Below are 20,520 nucleotides of genomic sequence, written 5' to 3'. Positions count from 1 at the left end.
ACGGAGCTCAGCGTCTACGGAGCTCAGCGTCTACAGAGCTCAGCGTCTACAGAGCTCAGCGTCTACAGAGCTCAGCGTCTACAGAGCTCAGCGTCTACAGAGCTCAGCGTCTACAGAGCTCAGCGTCTACAGAGCTCAGCGTCTACAGAGCTCAGCGTCTACAGAGCTCAGCGTCTACAGAGCTCAGCGTCTACAGAGCTCAGCGTCTACAGAGCTCAGCGTCTACAGAGCTCAGCGTCTACAGAGCTCAGCGTCTACAGAGCTCAGCGTCTACGGAGCTCAGCGTCTACGGAGCTCAGCGTCTACGGAGCTCAGCGTCTACGGAGCTCAGCGTCTACGGAGCTCAGCGTCTACGGAGCTCAGCGTCTACGGAGCTCAGCGTCTACGGAGCTCAGCGTCTACGGAGCTCAGCGTCTACGGAGCTCAGCGTCTACGGAGCTCAGCGTCTACGGAGCTCAGCGTCTACGGAGCTCAGCGTCTACGGGGCCTACCGTCGACGGGGCCTACCGTCGACGGGGCCTACCGTCGACGAGCCTACCGTCGACGAGCCTACCGTCGACGAGGCCACCGTCGACGAGGCCACCACCGTCGACGAGCCTACCGTCGACGAGCCTACCGTCGACGAGCCTACCGTCGACGAGCCTACCGTCGACGAGCCTACCGTCGACGAGGCCACCGTCGACGGGACATATATCGTAGACGAGCCTACCGTCGACGAGCCACCGTCGACGATCCTACCGTCGACGAGCCTACCGTCGACGAGCCTACCGTCGACGAGCCTACCGTCGACGAGCCACCGTCGACGAGCCTACCGTCGACAAGCCTACCGTCGACAAGCCACCGTCGACGAGGCCACCGTCGACGGGACATATCGTAGACTAGCCTACCGTCGACAAGCTTACCGTCGACGAGCTTACCGTCGACGAGGCCAACTGTCGAAGAAATTACCATCGACAAAAACTCCCAGTGGTCTACGAGCCTGTAGTCGACAAGAGGGCACTGTCCTCACTGTCGTCGACGCATATCTGGAGGCGTTGTCGCTGCAGAGCAAAAGTGATGGCAAAGATTGTCGTTAGAGGATACATAGACCGTATCGTCGACAAGCTGGCACATTTTCACGTAGAAAAGTGCGTAGTGTGAGTCTAGACGCCTGAGAGTAAATCTCGTGGGCGTAGATGTGGGAGGCAGACTCAAAGAAGGCCAGAGACCCCTTAATTGTGATGTTACTTCAGCTGGTGAAGTAGAGGAGAAGCATCACTTAAAACGTGAATGTGCAGGACAAACAACAAAAATTCCTCCCACATCAGAAGGGGGGCATAGTTTAAGCACAAGAACAACCCCTTCTCCTCTTACCATGTCAGAGACTAGCAGAGTGTTTCCATATACTCTTCATGAGGGTTCACAGGAAAAGGTCACAGTTTCCTACAAGTGACACAGGGTCTGAACGTAGACTTCATGTAAGAAGACAGTACAAAACTGTGATATTAAGAAGAAGAAATTGAAGAAAATTGAAGAAAATTGAAGAAAAAAACTGAGCAGAGCTCAGGGAGACTCCCTTCACACGACGTGCGGTAGAAAATCTGAGGTGCTGAGCTCTGAGGAGAAGGTTCTAGAGGGTTGCTGGCGCCTGATTGGCTGTAGTTTGGACCAACATAATGACAATGATAGACTGCAAATGGTTTTTTCCTTTTCCATGCATTCCTATGTAGAAATATGTGTAGGCTTGTTATGCCTTTTTTCTATTACATATTTCAGGTTTTATGTTACATATATATATATATATAGTATATACTATTGCTATTTTATTTACCGTGGGACTCCCACTCCGACGACGGGGGATATTCAAGCATGTGAATCTATGAAAGACACCCCTAATACTGGAGAAATTGGTGTTAGTGCCAGGGTCCTTCCTTTTGTCTGAAGCTGCATTATTGGTATGCAATGTTGATGTTTTTTTCTGACTAGTGGTTGGACCATTTGAATTAACCAATATGGCAGGTGAAGCTTTGTGTACAATGTTTGTATTTGTTGGAGGTGCCTGAGGAATATTAGGTTTGGTGCCTGCTGTATTAGTGGTATTACTATTATTTATACTCTTTGCAGGACCTTCCTTCAGAAAATTCTTAATAGGGTTACTCAGTTCGGCTAATTGTTTTTCTATTCGAGTAAGCCTACTTTCAATGGGGGATAAATAAATACTTAATAATTCCCCCAACCTTTCCAACATAGAGTCGTGTGCATTGTCAGTGTTATCATTGATGTCCGTTGTTCTGCCCTGCTGAACCATTTCACTTTCATCCCCTTGAGAGATTACTGTAACCCTGCTCGCATTGTGGTTAGGGACAGAGTTGGTGTTTTTCCCAGACTTCCTTTGTACCCGGCCATATTTCCTGACCTTTGTAATCCGGGGCTTGGGTGCATGTAATTTTTGTTTTTGAACTGCACCCTCGCGTCTGCCTCTCAATTGCCTGGTGTTGTCAGCAGATATTGCTTTAGGAGAGGGGTTGATGGGTAAATCTGGGGTTTTTTCTAAATCCGTGCTGATATCAGTGTCTGAATCTAACAGGGGAGTGGAAGCTGAGAGGTTGACCTCACTAGGAATGGTGTGAATGTCAGCACATACATTAAGTAGGGGTCTGATGTTATTTGGCATAGCCTGTGCAGGTGTAGTGGCAGCGGCAATAAGGCCAAGTGAGGAGCGTTTGGCGTGAGCCAGATCTTGTGATACCCTGCGTTCTAAAAGGCAAATGCCCTGATTAATGGCATCATTGGCCTTAGTTATGAAGTGGTCAATGGGGCCGGTCACAGGGCCTGCCCCAGTGGCGGCTGTTTTACTGCGAGTACCCCTTGGAGACATGCTGAAAATTGCTTACCCTTGTTCAAGAGAATGGGTCACTACACAGTACAGCGTGCAAGATTGTTAGAGACAGCAGGCAGATAGTCCCAACCGCAGTGAACAACAGTATTTACAGTATCAACAGTCCCCAAATTGGTGGTGACAACACAGTAAAGTGGGCCGATAGGTCAAAAGAGAGTACCTTGTGAAGGAAGCGATAGGGGAAGGGTCCCGTCCTCCTCGTGCCTTTGGGGGCCACAGAGGGCCCGCCCTTTGCCCGGGCTTAGCCCCAGGCGCTCCCGCGCGCGACTCGCGGGGCGAGAGGGGGTGTCAGCCTTTTACAGGCGCCTCCGGGCGCTCTCCGGTCGTCCCCGGCGTGCTTCCGCCCCAGGGGCTGCTGGGGAGTGTGGTCCGCTGGTCGCGCTGCCTCCCGGCGTTCTGCAGCGCGTTCTGCCGCCTCGCCGTTCCCCTCACGGCTCTGATTGAACAAGGTGAGTTTTAGGTGTTCCCCCACTGAGCTCCCGGGGGGTCAGCCTTTTACAGGCGCCTCCGGGCGCTCTCCGGTCGTCCCCGGCGTGCTTCCGCCCCAGGGGCTGCTGGGGAGTGTGGTCCGCTGGTCGCGCTGCCTCCCGGCGTTCTGCAGCGCGTTCTGCCACCTCGCCGTTCCCCTCGCGGCTCTGATTGAACAAGGTGAGTTTTAGGTGTTCCCCCACTTAGCTCCCGGGGGGTCAGCCTTTTAAAGGCGCCTCCGGGCGCTCTCCGGTCGTCCCCGGCGTGCTTCCGCCCCAGGGGCTGCTGGGGAGTGTGGTCCGCTGGTCGTGCTGCCTCCCGGCGTTCTGCAGCGCGTTCTGCCGCCTCGCCGTTCCCCTCACGGCTCTGATTGAACAAGGTGAGTTTTAGGTGTTCTACGGGGTAGGGGCATCGCAGGTAGGAGGGCCCTGACGGGCCGAGCCCCGCCCCTCTGGGGACAGCGTGCGCTCTCTTTGTGACTTGCAGAGCCTCCGGTGTCGGATTGGGTTACCCTGGCACAGACGGAGGCCTGCCCCCAGGGACCCTGGAACGGCGTGCACACAGCGTGTAGAGAGCGGGGGACTGGAGGCATGTGTCCGGTGGCGCTCAGGGTACCAGCTAGTTAAAGCTTGCACATCAGGCCACCCTGGTGCAGAACACTGATGCTGCAGGGCGTGTGCACGACGTTGTGTTAGTGCACACCCGGAAGGGGGAAGAGAGGCACCAGACAAAGGAGCAGACCGCCTTAAAGATGTGTGTGGTGATCAGTGCCACCTGTGAGGTGGTGGCCATGTGCGCCACACGACGGAGGTAATGTACCACGGGGTACAGGTGGTGGCGGGCGTTGCACAGACCAGGAGCAACACTGTAGAGCCGGTGTTTGTACTCCGCAGACGTGCAGCAAAGTGCCTTCCGAGGCGCACAAGTGTGCATTAGAGATACCAATGCGTTGTGTGGGGATGCACATGCGGTGGGTGAGGAGGTGAAGGATCATTATTATTTTGGGGGAAAGTGCGAGTAGTCAAGTGCCCTGAGCATGGCACAGCGAGGGCTCACGGGCTGGCATTCCAGGGACGAATGATGCTTAAGTATTCTGCGCTGCGCTGGCGCAGAAGTGGTTTGTGCGCTTCTTTTTTGCCGTCTTGCACACTTACTAACTGGAAATATTTCCGAGTTATTGCATTTTTTTTTACAATAGAAGTCAGTAACACAGAGGCAGTTACTCCCCCCTGGTTTGTCATGTTTCCCAGCTTTTTGTCCGAAAAATATATATTACCTTGAAAAAATACTTTCATTTACCATATGTGCTCAAGACTCCCAAAAGAAGCGCACATACCGCCTCTGCGCTGGCGCAGCGCAGGAGACGCCACCGGGTGTCATTTGTGGAATTACAGCAACACTCCTGTGCAGTGGCGGAGATGAAGGGAGGAGTCTGTGCGATAAAGTGAGTAGCGTTTAGGGGCTACCCGGGCCACCTCCTGTGACCACCTCTCAGCCTTCTGTTGGGAATCGGTGAAGGATATATTAAAGTTAGCTGTTTATGTAGAACACCCATCTGGACAGTCCTGAAGAGTCTGCAAAGTGAACTGCCAGACACAAGAAAGCAGCAGGTTATACACATCACAAGCTGTGGATAACTAATTCCTTGGATGCCATTCTCCCTAAGAAAAGAGTGGCAAAGAGGGGTAAAAGGATGGGTTCCGCCCCTTGGTATTCGTAGGACTTACGAATCCTCAGGAAAGGATGTAAGAGGCTGGAGAGAACTTGGAGAAAAAACTGGGAGGTGGCAAGCCGGGATTAATATTGCACCGCAATAAGAACATACAAAAATGCCCTTCGCAGTGCCAAGGCGCAATTCTTTGAGGAAAGGATAAAAAGTTCCTCCAATTCTTCGAGAGAGACCTTTAAAGTGGTAAAGGAACTCCTCAAAATTCCGGAGCCCCCGCTGACTCAGGATAATCCAGCTGAGAAGTGTAGAGAGTTAGCGGAATATTCCCATTTAAAAATAGAAAACATCATAGCTGCACTGCCCCAAGTCGTGCAGGTTGCACATACAGGCAATCAGACAGCAGGAGATTGCGCCTGCCTGGATACCTTTGGTCCAATCCCTGTAGCAGAGGTCGCAAAGGAGCTAGGATCCATGAAGAGTGGTTCACCAGAGGATCCAGCCCCAATGAGATTTCTGAAACAGGTAACATCTGTGGTTGCGGCTCCCATAGCGAACCTGATTAATACATCCCTTACCCAGGGTGTGGTGCCGCCGAGCTGGAAAAGAGCGGTTGTAAAGGCTCTCCTGAAAAAACCCAATCTGTATTCTTCAGATTTGGCAAACTTCAGGCCCATTTCTCTGCTGCCGGGTCCTGGTAAGATCGCAGAAAGACTGGTCAACCATCGACTATCTGTCTTTCTGGAATCCAATCTCCTGCTGAGAGAGTCACAAACTGGCTTTCGGCCAGGGCAGGGCACAGACACCGCCCTCTTGGCAGTCGTTGAGGAAGCAAGGAGCATTTTGGATTCAGGAGGGTCAGTGGCAGTGATCCTCCTGGACCTCAGTGCTGCCTTTGACACTGTAAACCACCAAGTGTTGATCCAACGGCTGTCCAATGCGGGGGTCACAGGAGTGGCGTTGCAATGGCTTAGGTCATTTCTGTGTGGTCGTACCTATCAGGTCTGGGAAGGCAGCGAGAAGTCTCCATCTATCCCCCTCCAGTGCGGTGTGCCACAGGGCTCCTCGTTGAGCCCTACGTTGTTTAACGTTTATATGGCCCCCCTGGAGGATGTGGTGGCCCCTTTTGGGATAAAAATTGTCAGCTATGCTGACGATACCCAGCTGGTGGTTGCATTATCTCAACTGGAGAAGAACCCAGACGCGATGCGCCTATGCCTGAACCAATGTACACACTTGGATGTGTGAATCGTCGCTCAAATTAAACGGTTCCAAAACTGAGATAATGCTGTTAGGGCACAAGACTCCCTCTCTCCCCTTGACCGTTTGGTCCAGCTGCCTGGGGGAGCTCCCCAGCCCCAAGCAGGAGATCAAGAGTTTGGGAGTATGGTTGGAGCAAGATCTCTCCTTTAAAACCCAGGCTAAAAAAACGGCGGGGATCTGTTTTGGGCTTCTTCGCTCAGCCCGCAAAGTCTTGCCCCTCCTCCCCTTGCCATCGAGGAGGTTACTCATCCAGGGGCTAATAATCTCTAGGCTCAATTACTGCAATGCCATATTCCTTGGTGCCCCGGAAGCCACGCTCAGCAAGCTGCAGCAGGTGCAAAATGCTGCGGCTAGGCTGTTGACTAATGCGTCAAGGAGACAATCAGCTAAGCCCGCCTTGGAAGCATTGCATTGGCTCCCGGTGCGAGAGAGGGTCAAGTTTAAGGCTCTCTGTACGGCCCATAAGATCCTCCAAGGGAAAGGAAGGAAGTTAGTGGTGCCCTATAAAGCGAACAGAGCCCTTCGCTCTGATCAAAAACTTCTGCTTCAGGTCCCCAGAGTTCATAAGGCCCGCACTGGCGGCAGAAGATTTTCGGTGCATACAGCCACCCTCTGGAATGCGCTCCCATTGAAATTGCGTCGCGAGACTTGCACTCTTCGTTTTCGGAAGCTTCTGAAAACACATCTCTTCCCGTCTTAATACGTTGGATTTGGCTTTGCAACGGGCGGACGGACACCTTGACAAGCGCTGGGATGCCCAAGGGTAACCACGCGCTATATTCCGCAGCTTCCAGGTTCAAAGAGGAAATCTCCTCTCAGACAGCATTGCCCTAGAACAGGGGGTGCCTCAGGGCTCTGCCCTGAGCCCCACCCTGTTTAACCTTTATATGGCCCCGCTGGCGGATGTGGTCCAATCGTACGGCATAAAATTAGTATCTTACGCCGACGATACCCAACTCCTCATCTCCCTATCCCAAGCACCCACCTTAGCAGCCGCAAACTTTAAAACCTGCATGCAGGAGCTTGCAGGCTGGATGAACCAACACTGCCTGAAGCTCAATGGCTCTAAAACTGAGGTTCTTGTGATAGGGGGCAACACAGATAGTTGGACTCAGGACTGGTGGCCTCCTTGTTTAGGTCCTCTACCTACTCCTTGCAAGGAAGCAAAGAACTTGGGTGTCTGGGTTGATCCCAAGCTTTCCTTTGACAGCCACGTCCATAAAGTAGTAGGGAAATGCTTTGGGGTGCTGAAGACCTTAAACCGTACTCTGGACCTTCTTCCTTTAGAGGCCAGACGCACTATGACCCAAGCTCTAGTCACCTCCCGTATCGATTACGGTAATGTGCTACTTTTAGGGACAACAGAGAAGAACATCAGAAAGCTGCAGGTTCTCCAGAACACGGCAGCACGGCTAGTCCTTAGGCTACCCAAAAGAGCAGCCTCCAAACCCACCTTGGCTGCTCTTCATTGGCTCCCTATAAAAAAAGAGGATCCTGTTCAAAGCGCTCCTAATATGCTACAGGATAACCTCTCAGAAAGCCCCTGAATACCTGAAGGATCTTGCCATCCCCTACGTGCCCAATAGAGCACTCCGCTCCATGGGAACTGGTCTTCTTAAAGCCCCCCGGATAAACAAGGCCAGAATGGGAGGGCGCTCCTTTCGCGCGCTGGCGGCCAAAAATTGGAACTCTCTCCCTCTGAACATCAGACTAGCAGAGACTGAGACAATATTTAGGAAACTCTTAAAAACCCACCTCTATACCCTATAGGTCTCTCACTTTCTCCTGCTGCTCTCTCCACAGCGCGGGGACACGCCGGGATGGCGTCACCAGGCGCTTTATAAACCCCTTTATTATTATTTTATTATTATATAAGATTCATAATAAATAAATAAATAAGCGGCTGGGAACTACCAATAGTCAGGGATGATTAACAGCCTCCAAAATAGATGTGGACCGGGATCACCACTCAATCTCGAGATAGTCTGGCCGTATGACATGTGAAGCATAACTTAAAGGCTAATCAGGCAGTGCATCATATATAGGACGAAGGTCATACATCTGGTTTCTGCAAAGGAAAACATGAACCTCAGCCATCCTCTCGCTTCAGTTGGCATTAGTCCGATATAGCAGGGAAGTAAGGATAAATGCATCTTTGCCTCTGCACTCTGACCTACTAGCAATGTACCATGGGAAAGAGGAACCAACATATGCTCTTTGCACTCATAGAAAATTGTAAATGTGTATGGGAACACTCCTGTCTGCTCGGGCAGGAAAATAAATTTTTAAACGCTCTACTTGGAAAGGAGTCTAGATGTGCATCGCAAGCGATTATTCTCACGGGGTGGGATGGCAGATTAGGTTGATACAAAATGGAGGCACTTAGGTCCATATGAAATTGCACACGCTTCAGCAGGAGTGTGCTGTCTGGTGTGTGACGGCACAGCAAAGAGCTGTGTGCAGCGTGTGAAGAAGGTACAGGGACGTGTGCTAGTTCGTCTTTAGAGTGCGCAGGACAGAGTCCTGGAAAGAGAGGGCAACTAGGTAGTAGCAGTGAGATACGGTAACTGTTCTTTGCAGAGTGCCAAGATAAACGTGTCCTTGGCAGTGTGCGGAGCTGTAGACTGGTGTCATGTGCAGTGATTCAAAATGCAGCTCGTGGTGTGCAGTATACAAAGAGGCACAGGAGTGTGCTGTGCACGGGGTGCAGTACCATGGACTCGTACCGTGCAGTGTGGTATGATCATTGGTCGAAGTGGCGGAATCCACAGGGCACGGCTTGCCCCTATTTCTTCAATTATAACATATCCGTTCCCCCTACTTTTGTCTTTTAAAAATGCGCTCCAGGACGGCGGAGATAGTCCAGGCTTATAAATAAGGCTCCGCTGTTGGGAGACGGGTGGGGTGGGCAGAGAAGGAAAAGGACTGTCTCTACTTTCTTGCCTAGAAAAAAACAAGCATTTACAATGCAATAGGTCTCGCATTTACGCTAGTTTGAGCTAATGACATTGCAAATAACCATGCCTTTTATTTTTGTTTTCGTTTTAAAAACATAAATAAAAGGCATTGTCCTTTACAATGCCAATAGCTTAAACTTGTTCTTGAAAGGGTTTGCTTTGGCCATGATTGGTTCAGCTGCCTTCCTGACTCTCTTTCCTGGAAAATGCTCAGGCTCTTTCCCGGCGGTCATTGAGCGTCTCCTGCATATTGGTGCTCACTGCTTGGAGTAATACATAGTTTTGGGTTATGAATGGCCAGTGGTCGGATTCAATAACCATCGCAGTGAAGTGTTTTGAAAGCAAATGCAGCTCGGGACGATGCAGGCAGGCAAGCGGATTGGCACAAGAATGCGTGGCCTGGCATGCCTTTAATAAAGATACCATCATAAGCATTGTTGGGAATGTGACCTTAATGAATGTTCGACTGTGATGTGGGAGGAACTCTGTGGCTCACCTGGGCAGTGCTCAGCCTCTTCAGCCCTGTAGACTAGGGTTCTAGTCTCGGGTCTGCTAGATAGTAATCTACCGAGGGGTTTATTCATTTATTCGTGCCTCCTTGTGTTCCACAAGTGGCACTGCTAGGTTGAAGGTTTTCACTTTAATTATAGAGGACTCACTTCTTCTTTGAGCCACGGGGATAACATGAAAAAATTAGTGGGCAGATGAGTGGCGAGTGCTTATGTTAGATTAAGCTGCTTGGCGGGTAAGGTCCAGCCCACTACCAATGCCTGCGCCCTGCGCTTTGGAAGTCTGAGATGTTATTTCGGTTATCCTCCCGGAGCAGAACAATCAGGTAAGACCTGGATTTTAACGCAATTTAGTGCGCGTGTCGATGCCGCTTTTCCTACACTTGGGACCGCCTTGCCTGGACAGAAGGCTCCCCCCCCCCCCATCCCCCCCCCCCCCCTTCTGTTGGCCCCGCGCGGACAAGCATAAGCAGGTAATGGTGGCCTAGGCCCGAGCGGGCCGTTAGCTGGGGGGAGGGTAGTAAGCGCTATAGGTTCCCTCCCTCGCGGCCTCACACCGCATGCGCCACATTCCGTTTCACACAGCAGGCTGGAGTGGCACAATTGCCCATTTGTGGTCTTTATACTAGTGTTACTCTTTCTTCATAACTTTACCTACTAGCCAAGGCTTTTCGTAGCGGATTCCAAAATGGCGAATGTGTGGATGCACATCTCAGGGATTGTTTGCGCGCAACGCATGGCAGGGGCCACTGAGCTTTTGGGTCAGCCATTAAGCGGCTAGTGGGAGTGGCATGTGTGGCAGCTGTTCTCAATTAAGAAAAGCCAATGTGGTTATCGGCACAAGCATCAGAACACATACACCCCCCACCAAGGCCGGCATTCCTACTTACATCCTGCTATTTCTAGGGCCTCTTCCCTAACCAGTAAGAATCGGTCCATGCTTACACTGGGCAGATGTACCCCTCCGTCACAACACACCCTGTGAATGTGGCTTGTAGCACCCAGGTCTAATAGGCCAAGACTCCTCTGCCCAGTGAATTTACGCATCACGCATATTTCCTGCTCGCAGGCTCCAACACCTCCCCTACCAAGCACCCTGCTACAGGAGCCAGGGGGGTTTCCGACCACTGACGTTTACCTGTCCCCACTGGTTGCTAGTTAGCCCCAAGTGGTCATTGTGGTCTTTATCCCTAGATCCTATACTGCCACATAGACCAAACAACTACAGTTATTTTCAAATTAACCCTGGTGTCCATAACAATGGAGTCACACAGGTTTGAGTGGATAAGTGTGTTGGGTACTCATTGGACACTGCACCAAATCATGGAGTGCCAACCTACAGGTGTCCGGACCCGGTTATCCACCTGTGACCCTTGATGCATATACCCGTAATGGTGACAAACTACAAGATAGTGAGTCGCATGGTTAGCTATAACCCTTTTAGGTGGATTCGCTGGGACCCAACTCCGGGAGCGGCTCGCCACCGGAGTCCGCCGAGGGCTCGGACCCGCTCCCCGGTGAAGAGTCGGAATTATGTGCCAGCTCGGTCCCGGTCCCCTCTGAAGCCAGCAGCCGCTCGCTCCCAGTCCCCGCCGAAGGCTCCTGCAGCGGCACCCAAGTCCCCGTCGCGGCCCGTAATGCCCCCGGAGCCCGCGCCCAGAACCCCGCAGCCGCCTCTCCCACCCAGCCTCGTAAAGCACCAGCCTATCTCTCCAACACATTTTTTGCATTCTAGGACTTGTAGTCCTGTTTCTCCTTTTATAAAATCAAGTCTATACTGGATAATCTACTCACACTTGAGAGCAATGCTGTGCTGCTGGTCAATAATGAGGTTCTTAATGAAGTGTCCCTCAAGGTGCCACACGTTAGACCTGGACAGGTCACACAGAATCACAAAAGAAACACAGGCAAGCATGTGTGTGGCTCTGTCTGTCTGTGTGCATGTGTGTGGCTCTGTCTGTCTGTGTGCATGTGTGGCTCTGTCTGTCTGTGTGCATGTGTGGCTCTGTCTGTCTGTGTGCATGTGTGTGGCTCTGTCTGTGTGCATGTGTGGGTGGCTCTGTCTGTCTGTGTGCATGTGTGGGCGGCTCTGTATGTGTGGGTGGGTGCAAATGCAATAGGTCTCGCATTTGTAAATGACAATGTCATTTATTTATGTTTTCAAAACAAAAACATAAATAATGTCATGAACAATGCCAATGGCTCTAACTTTAACAATGCCGAGACCATTGCATTGTAAATGCTTGTTAAACAAAGAGATTAAAATCATCAAAAGGCATAATTCTAACTCTGGACTGAACCTCAGGTCTAAATGTTGTGGTTTCCAACCATCCATATCAGCTCATTACTGTATTTGTCTGAATGGCCTAGGTGGACACATTCATGGCTGCATCGATTAGGGAGGCAGATGCTTGTTTCCCGTCAATTATGGGTATTGCTTTCTCCTTACCTTCTGAAGTTTCTCAAACAGAGGAGTTATATCACTCGATAATTGCTGGTCCAAACGTGCTACCATTGCAGATGCACCTACAAATCTTCCTGCGTCCAGAGTGAATACATTTACTATTTTACCCATTGTTTTCCATGTGCGCCCTTCCTTATTGACGAGTGCAGGGGTTGCGTGATGTTCACTGCGCAGCCGCAGAAACCGGTGAATCACTTGTTAATCTGATTCGAATTACAAGATGGTGCTGTATTTGTGGCTTTGTATTTTTTTCAGTACAGTAAAGATTAACTGTCTCTGGATTTTACATTGTCACAAAGCCTTCCTCCCAGAGGTGTTCTAAAATTGGAATGGATTTTTTGGTGGGTGTTTTTTCTCCACCGGCTGTGCAAATCGTGAATTCTTTAGTCAAAATGCTTTCAACGAGATTTTAATTTGCATTGTCAACGAGGATGTTGGCACTGCTCTGTTCATTGGCAAGAGTTCTGCTGGTGTTTCCGTCGATGGTTGCATCACCAATTATTAATCTACTCTAGTTGGCTGCGTGGAAGAGGTTTTTGTAGGCTCTGTAATACTGTTGATTTTGGTGGCATGTTAGTTGTCGACAAATAGAGAAAGAAGTTTGTACTTAGAGGCATATCACTTGTCCTAGTCTTCTGTTTTTCAAGTAATATTCATCTTTGATGCGGTATTTTCTATCTTCACCCCTAACTTTATAAAATATAAAAACAACGTTTTTCTAACTTGACTAGCTTCCTCTTCATGTTATCAGTGTTTTTTGGGAGGGTTGTCGGTTGTCAGGACCTCCAGTGGAGGCACGGATAGCAGCTGACCAGGTGTCTGACCCTTAGCAACAGGGTCATTGGGTCTCATATCCTGCTCTGAAGGCTTCTTGTCAGAGCTTCTGTGGCTTGACCTCAGCCTGTAGCTGGAAGTCAGTAAAGGCATTTGGTATGTCGATCATTCATATAGATGTTCTCCTTTCCACAAGCCATACATGCTCTGAAGATCAATATCTTGTGGCCCTGCTCTGCCATGATATTAAAATATGTTTTCTGCTGTAAAAATACTTGAAGAGGGAGGGCTTCTTCAGAGGGTTCCACACTGCGACGTCTGCTAGAAAACCTGACAGTTGGAACCCTCTAGCAAGGGAACTCATGGGGTTACTGGTCTCCGATTGGCTGCAAGTTCATCTATAAGGATGTAGATGGGTTACTAAAATCGACTTAAAAACATGACATTTAGAAGAATACCCTGTAAATCCTGCGCTAGTATGGGTACCCACAAATTCAGAGATGTACAAATAAAATCCATATCTTGTGCCCATTTCAGAGGTTTCCCACATACTCCTTTTTCCATCTGCCTATTCAGCTATATTAAAACTGGTCTATACTCTGTACTCTATGCAAAACCATTGCAGAGTGCAGCTCAGTTGTTGGCTCTGGGTGCCTTTGGTTCTTGGACAGCCTGCAAACCCTATATATTCCAGCAATCAAAAAGGTATAGCGGACGCAATGGTATACTGCTTAAGTAAATCGGCCATCGTGATTAGAAGTGGCAGATAAAAATGTGGTCAGAAATGCCTGTTTTTTCCTACTCATCTTCAATATTTATTCTTTTCAACAGTCATTTTCCTTGGGAAAACCTTGAGGGATCTACACATATAACCCCTTGGTGAATTCAGAATTATGTTTACTTTTCTGTATCACCCATGGGTTTTACACTGGTTTCCATCCCAAACTAGAAGTATGTTGAGAGCACAAAAATAGTGAATATGGACTACCACTTAGAAAAATGCCACAACTGTGGCACAAAATTAGGTTTTCTGATTCAGCTCTGCATGTTCCTGAAAGCTGGGCAGATGGTGACATTTGTACACTAAACTGTTTGTGGATGCCATTTTTAGGAAAAGAATCAGACACATTTATCTGGAGCACTTTTCCCCTGTTTTTTGTTTAAAAATTTGTTTTTTGCTATAGTTTGAGTATTTTCTCAGTCCACTGTAAGGGAATCCACAAACCCTGGCTACCTGTAGAATCCCTAGTACTTTGGAAAAAAAAGGGTGTTAATTTGGCTTGCATACCTTATGTGGGGAAAAGTTATGGAGCCATAAGCACAAACTACCTCAAATAGCCAAAAATGGGCTCAGCACTGGGGGAGGAAAGGCCCAGCAGTTTATAGGGTTAATGAGGCATAATTTATGGGGTTAATGAGGCATAATGACTCACAATTTGTGAGTCGCAAAAAAATGCAAATTGAGAATCGCAAACACTGAGGGTCGTATATCTGGCCCTAGGAGCAATCTCGACAGGAATACAACCTGGGCTTCATCCGTGAGGTGCTGCTTGAGTCCAGGGAGATACTAAACACAGGCTCACATTTGGGCACAACAGTAACAGTTATGTAGTAACAAGGACACAGGAAGATGATGGGTGAAAAGGTTCCAAAAGTGTAAGCTACTGCAAAAGCAGATGGAATATGGACAAGTGTATATATATAGATTCGCCAGGTAATTATACCATAGCCCTCCACACACTGTTTTCTGACACACAAAAAAATAAAAACATGTTTCTTTAAGTCTCTACGGGCTACCATTAGACTCTCAAGTTAATGAGGCAATAAGGGTGCTGGCTGTACTGGAGGTAAATGATAAGATGTTGAGCTGTTACTAGCATCCAAATAACACCATTTAAGATTAAAATGGATTATGCAAATGCTCTCTTGATCGACAATTCCAAAACACATTTTCATAAACGACAGCGAATGCAAAGCTCTGCAGCCTGAACAATGACCAATCTACATCTGTTGGAACATTTAACCCCCTTCTCCCTTAAGGCAATTGAACCAATCATCTGACCAAAGTTTATAACCAAGGCTACTTTCGAAGGTATAGAGTACATGCGCTCCAGTTGGGTGAACAGATAATTTGCTGTACATGGCAACAAGTTAGAAACATTACGCTTGACTCCAAGCAATCAGTTTTAGTTAGGAAAAAGATACAACTTTTCTTTTATTAATCCTGCCCTTTCCTGGGATATCGTCCAGCCCTCAGATGTCCAAAAGTGATACTAGTATGTGCAGGTCCCTGGTACAGCCTCCAGGAGTACAGATAACCGAAATGAATTGAAGGATATATATTTGAGAATAATGTGCTGTAGATGTACTGCAAGCTATAAAAATGTAACATCACCATTACTCTGCAACTTTTAAACTGTAAAACAGATCAGAGCGAAAGACACTACACACAGACAAGGTAGTCTAGAAGACCATTGATGCAGTTAGCTTCCAGTTACTAGTTACCCTTCTAGCAGTTGTGGTCAATGATCTCATACTCGGCAAAACTCCGCTAAAGTGTGTTACATTTTCTGTTTCATGCTTCATCACAGGGCAGCTCCTTGTTGGGACGGCGCTGCAATGCCCAAATGGCCGCGGGGGGGGGGGGGGGGGGGGGGGGGGGGAAGGGGCTCTTTGCCGGAGGTCTTCTGTGTTGTAAGCTGAGAGGCCCTATGCAATGAGATGGGGAGGCAGACGAGGGGTGAGTAGAGTGGATGTAGTGAGTGTGTTAAAAATAGCTAGGAGTGTCCTTGGGAACCTTTAATTGCTGGACACTGATGGTATGGCTAAAAGCAGACTACAAGAGTCATGACTGGCAAGTTGAATTAAACCTGCTGCAGCTCGATGTGTGTGATGAGGGGTGAAAGTGGTTAAAAGGTCGACATGTTTCACGCCTATAGTATCCTAATGGAGGAGTGGAGTTTCACCAGGATCAGGAGGAAAAAAAAAAGAAGAAACCTCATCTACTCTGAAATAGAGGAGACGATCAGAAGGGTATTCTAAAGTGTACCGTCCCTGTATCATCTATTCAAGGGTAATCCGGGAAGAGAGACAAAACAAAAAGTAGAAAAGAGTTTGTCCTTCTAGCGAACCTCTAAGGGGGATGAAGAGGGGCATCAGCCTGGGCGTCCAAGGCAGCCATTACAATGACTGGCGTCCGAACGTGGGAAGGTCCCACACATTGGAGCACTGACTTAGTGGTAACTCCCTTCCGTCATTGTAACGGCAGTCTTGGACGCCCAGGCTGATGCCCCACGTTATCCCCCTTAGAGGTTCGCTAGAAGGACTAACTCTTTTCCACTTTTCGTTTTGTCCCTCTTTTTCAGAGTAGATTAAGTTCCTTCTTTTTTTCCCCCGATATTGATGAAACGCCACTCATCAATTAGGAGACTATAGGCGTGAAACACGTCATAGCATCAGTGTCCAGCAATTAAATGTTCCCAAGGACACTCATAGCTACTTTTAACACAATCACAACAGCCATACAAAAAGTCCTATTCACACGCAAATGAGTAAAAGAACAGTACAACACAGGTTCTGTTGATCATGAATGAAGACAAAGGTATCCGTATTTGTAATGTTCGCTTTTAATGTTGTATTTCTGAGCAAGCCTGCCAACACGTGTTTCGTTAACGGGTTGTTGAAACCCTAGACTTTTTCAGGGCTGTTGCGAGCCAAGTGGATGCTTAGAACTTGGAACCGGTGATAATTCCGACCCAGTAGGTCATGTATATTCTGCGATGCGCCGATCTGGTCATTATAGTTGTGAAGGAAGCCAAACACTAAACAAAAAACGCAGCAACTGCGCATGTGCGTTGAAGTCCGTGCTGCACTGAGGGCCACAGTAAAGTGCAGGGGATGGAATCCGCATGTAGTCAGTGACTCCTGACCTTGTGACGTGTTTGTGAGTGCCTCGTTCTTAGAGGGCGGCTGGCTGGTGACTCGTTCATGAGCTGTGTTGGCGATGGACCGGATTCCAACAGTGGCAAATAAAGCTGAGTGATGGGGGCACTCTGCCATAGAACCAGATATTTTTTTTATTTATTAGGGAGAATATCTCAAGAGTGCCCCATATTAAGTTCTCCTCACTCACTGCCCAAAGAAGCTCCCAGGTAAAGATCAGTCTGAACAGCTCCACATTTAGAAACCTAAATGGAAAGAGCTGGGTAAGATTTTGGGGGTTTTATTCACACAACCACTGGCCTCCCCCAGGAGGCAGGAACTGCAGATACTAGAACCCTCTCTTTTGGTTCTCACGCCAAGATTACTCGTTCCCAGCGCATTCCACAGCACCCCAGAACACCCAACAAAAACTTGAAGCAGAGGTAGTTTATTTGGCTCAGAATATGCCAAAGTCGGCGGTCCTGGACCACTGTGATCTGCACCATGTTTGTGCTGGCTGAAGGCTTATTGGCAGATCAAGTGAAGGTGGCTGATTGAAAGCTCCTGGTTAGTCTGTAACAGGAGCAGTTTTTGCAGCTACTCGTGGATTGCCTTAATAGGACTGCAGTCAAAACTAATTAACCACAGACAATGAAGTATGGGATTCTTTTTCATGTACTTGTCATTTACTAAGAGAGGGTCTACAATGTTGTTCATGGAAGTTGAAAAGGAAGCCCAAGCTGAGAGGGTTATCAGGAACTTTGCCATAGCATTAGATATTTGATTATTTATTTTTTCAATATTTTTATTGGGATTTTTACAAACATTTAATACATTACACTTTTGTAGATTGCGTTGTCTATACAGGGAGGTGACAACTTAGGTTATGGTATTGGCAGCCTGGGTTACTTTGGCTTGAATTCCCTGTTATCGACATTGTACCACATAGAACATAGAACAAGTATCCTGCGTCGTTAAGCGCTGGAGGGGGTGCCTGCTGAGTCTGGCTGGTCAACTTGGTTCATGGGGTACGGCTGGCACCTGTCCCCTGGACTACTCTGTGGAGAATATTGGCGGATTGAGAGGGAAAGAGGGTAAGTGGGGAGAAGGGTTGCGGGGGTGTCCTGCTCGGATTATGGGGGCCGTGTTTATTAAAGACATTGGTTATGGCATGTATTTCACGGTGGGTCATATGGGTTTAGGAATCTGTCTAAGGAGGTCCACAATACCCTGTTAGGGTTTCTCCATGGTGTGTTATGAAGGGTTGTGATGTCTGCCCCCCCCCCCCCAATAAGAACTTCACCCAGTTCAGCCATTCCTTGAAGGTGGCCTTGGAGGTGTCCTTCCAGTTGGTGAGGACAATTTTAGTTGCTGCTGTTAATAAGAGGTCTAGCAGGTCTCTGTTGTGTTGCGAGTCTAGGTCAGCTGTTATGAATGTGGTCGTGAGAGAGGAGAACTCTTCTTTAAGAGTCTATCCTAAGGTATTGTTTATGAAGGAGAAGACTTTGTTCCAGTATTTCTTGACTTTTGTGCTGTGGAATATGAGGTGTGCCAGGTCTCCTTGTTCTAGGTCGCAGTTCCAGCAACGATCGTGTTCTCTTAGGCCCATGGCCGCTAGGCGGGCCGGGTCCAATAGAGTTTGTGTAACAGCCAAAATTTTGTCTGGGCAAGGATCGGGGATACCATATTCTTAGAGGGGGCCGACCATAGGGCGTGACGTTGTTGTTCAGTTAGTGCGGAGTCTAGGTCTTTATCCCAGAATTTGGTTGTTCTGTTGTTAAGCGAGGACGTGATGGGCCGGAGAAGCTTGTAGATGTAGGAGATCTGGTGGCCCACTATGTTCAGGTTTTCCAAGTGTTGGAAGATTGATGGAATATGTTTGGTTAAGTTTGATTTGGTTACGGCAGTTCTGATTTTTGAGGTAATTGTACAGTTCTATGTGGGGTAGATTATGTCGGGTTTGTAGAGTGCTGAATGTAAGGGGTGACCCCCCCCCTCTTCCAGCTGGGCAGGGAACGAGAGTCCTAATTTTGTCCATGTGTCTAGCTTTAGGGGTTTTCCTCTGTATTTTATCCTGGAGTTTTCCCACAGCGATTCCCACTTGAAGTTTTTGATACTGTGTTTTAGTAATCTATCCACTCTGAGGAGGGCGAGTTTGGTGTTTGAGCATATGGCTCACGTTTTGTGCTTGTTTGTTTGTGGTAAGTATTGATTGTGGGTCACAGTTGTTAAGTATGGCTTTCTCTATCTTGAGCCAGACTGGCGTGTAATTTGGGTTGGTTGTGACCCAGTATATTACCGGTCTTGCTATAGCTGCGGTCTGGAACGTTCTGTAATCTGCCAGATTTAGGTTTCCTAGGTTCTTATTTAATCTCTGTTTTTTAAGGCTTATTCTAGGTTTTTTATCTTGCCAGAGGAACTTGTTCAGTAGCTAGTCAGTTTTGCGGTGGAAGTCATCTGGTAGTGTAAGTGGGATCAAGATATTTGATTATTATGCAGTTTTAGCCAACTTCAACCACTGGTGTAAAGAACCTTGATGGGGCCTCCCTGCAAGGCATCTGGGGGGGCCCCCTCATCCCCTCACCCCCGGTCGTCAACTCAAACCAACAAAATGGTATCTTAACCACAAACAGCACCTGTCCTGTTTATTTTTTTTGGGGGGTGGGGGGGGGGAAAGGGGCGGGGGAGTTTTATATAACGTAAACTCAACTTGAAGGTATCAGAGCGCTTTACATGAGCACCAGTTGCATTACAGATGGACGCTTTCATTTTGTTGGGCTGGGCACGGGGAGATTACGTGATTTGACCAGAATCACAGGATGTTGAGCGTCCCTGCCGAGACTGGTTATTGAAGAAAGTGCCTCGTCTGAAGAATAAATGTCTTCTGTGAAGAACACGAGGTTCCCTACACAATGAATATACAAGTATAAAATATAAAAATCGCTACTCATTTTTAACCTTTGAGTAATTTGCTTTCAATGCAAAATTTTGCAAGCACGCCGGTTAATTTTTGTTTTGAGCCCAGTCGTGGGAGGGACAGAATTTTTATTCCACCCTCAATGGAGACAAGTTCAGGATTTTTACACGTTATCAACGTTGAAATGTTTGGAAAATCGTTTATTTTCCCATTATGACAGAGGAAAAGTCTTTACTGCAAAAACAACTTTGACAACTATTTCTCCCTCTAAATGCGGAGATGTAATTAAAGGTAACGTGCCGGTTTGTGTCCCACAAAACCCGTTGTGGGGACCACCTCTTCCCTATGTAAAAACACATATATTGTTAATTAGACAAAACGCGTTAGGTTTCTGGCAAGACTTCACGCAGGGTTCAGCAGAGGAGTGCTGCATCTTTAGAGTATCAAGCGCTGGTTCGTCTAAACTTTATCAAAGCCAGTTTTCATTTAAAAAAAGGGAAAATAGTGCGTCTGCAAAGTAGCAATTTATTGCCTGGGAAAGTGTGAACAACACTGCTTTGATTTCGTAACGAATATGAAAACCTCAAAGCTCACATGGAGATTGTTCACTAGTACTTACCATTTTGTACCAATGTGCAAATGAGAAGATTGGCGTTTGCTGCTCGTAGAAAAAAAGGGCAGAGCAGGCAGACTTTGCTCCAGG

The 20,520-nt window shown here is 48.2% G+C and overlaps 1 protein-coding gene across 1 annotated transcript in view; it reads right to left on the bottom strand.

Moving 5' to 3' along the window:
* LOC147717744 (histone H3-like centromeric protein A) overlaps positions 1-20,520 on the bottom strand; it is a 176,846-nt gene that overhangs the window by 137,065 nt on the left and 19,261 nt on the right. The gene's annotated exons all lie outside the window — the stretch shown is intronic.

This window comes from Lissotriton vulgaris, chromosome 5, assembly GCF_964263255.1.
Source record: "Lissotriton vulgaris chromosome 5, aLisVul1.2, whole genome shotgun sequence".
Lineage (NCBI taxonomy): Eukaryota > Metazoa > Chordata > Amphibia > Caudata > Salamandridae > Lissotriton > Lissotriton vulgaris.
Note: the sequence above shows the minus strand (reverse complement) of the source record. Positions and strands in the feature narration are given on the sequence as shown.